Genomic DNA, 1,290 nt, shown 5'->3' on the forward strand with positions numbered 1-1,290 from the left:
TCATAGGACAAGCCAGAAATGATTTTGATGTCTATGAAGCAGAGGCCAAAACCTTCACAGCAACAGAGGGATACAAAGCAGATAGCCAAAGAAGACGAGTGAAGAAAGTTTTGTTCGGTGAGTCTGCAGGTCCAGAGGTGCAGCGCTCAGGCCGTGAAGCATTACTGATTGACTCACATTATGTCATCTGTGACTGCTCGTCACAAGAATTGAAACGACGCAAAGACGCATACAAAAATGTGGAGGAGAAATTTGGTTTCCTTACTAAAACGAAATCAATGGACATTGAACAAATCCATGCAGCCACAGAAAAGCTGAAGAAAATATACCCTCAGGATCTTGAGGAGGACTTTACAGCAGAGTTTTGCCAGTTCATCTCAATGGTAAAAGATGAAGAATCAGTCATGGCCATGTACAAGAAGCTCCTAGAGCTAGGCTTGAGGGATGCTTTCCCTAATGTGGACATTTGCCTTTGCATGTATCTGACATTACCGATTGCAAACTGTTCAGGAGAAAGATCATTTTCTTTGTTGAAACGAGTGAAAACATACCGGAGAGCAACAGTAACAGAAAAAAAACTGAATGCCTTTGCCCTGTTGGCAATTGAGAATGGATTTACAACCTCCCTGGATTTTGAAGACATTATCGAGGACTTCGCCTCATCAAAACTTAGGAGAAAGCATCTGTAAAGGTAAGTTTCCCATTTTAAAATCAAATGTAAAATGCATATAAATTAAATGTATAATATAGGGCTATACTTTCTACTATAATGAAATGAAATATGAGGAACAAACCAAGTATATTCAAATCTCAAACAGCTGTCTTTCATCTTATGTATACATTTTATTATTTCTCCACAAGATCGTGATGATGCTGTCAAGACGTGTTTCTGCTGCGATGGAGGCCTGCGATGCTGGAAGGCTGAAGATTATCCCTGAGTGGAGCATGCTAAATGGTTTCCTCAGTAAGTGCTGCTGGTTTTATTTATTATTATTTATTGTTGGACAGTTTCTAAATGGTCTTGATAAATGTGAAGCGTTCATGTTTGTTTTCTTGTTCCTGTACTTAATCACAGGTGTGAATATGGGCTCCAGGAGAAGGGACAATAATTTTTGTTCACCCAATTCAGGCTCGTTTTCCTTGGCTGTCTGAGCAGGTTAGTAAAGAAAAAATATACAAAAAAATATAAACATAAGGTATGGATCAAGTTATTTAATGATTGCTTATTTTTCTACGATGTTTCTGTGATTAAATCTGCTTTTAGAGTGCAGTCTAGTAAAGCACACCGTC

General features: G+C 38.5%; 1 long non-coding RNA gene across 1 annotated transcript; it reads left to right on the forward strand.

Annotated features, from left to right (window-relative positions):
• The first annotated feature begins 495 nt into the window (after nt 1–495).
• On the forward strand, nt 496–1,105 carry LOC133003925 (uncharacterized). The gene is made up of 3 exons (XR_009678313.1): nt 496–691; nt 862–964; nt 1,076–1,105. It is a non-coding gene; the product is annotated as an uncharacterized LOC133003925 (long non-coding RNA).
• Nucleotides 1,106–1,290: the final 185 nt, after the last annotated feature.

This window comes from Limanda limanda, chromosome 6, assembly GCF_963576545.1.
Source record: "Limanda limanda chromosome 6, fLimLim1.1, whole genome shotgun sequence".
NCBI classification, from domain to species: Eukaryota; Metazoa; Chordata; class Actinopteri; order Pleuronectiformes; family Pleuronectidae; genus Limanda; species Limanda limanda.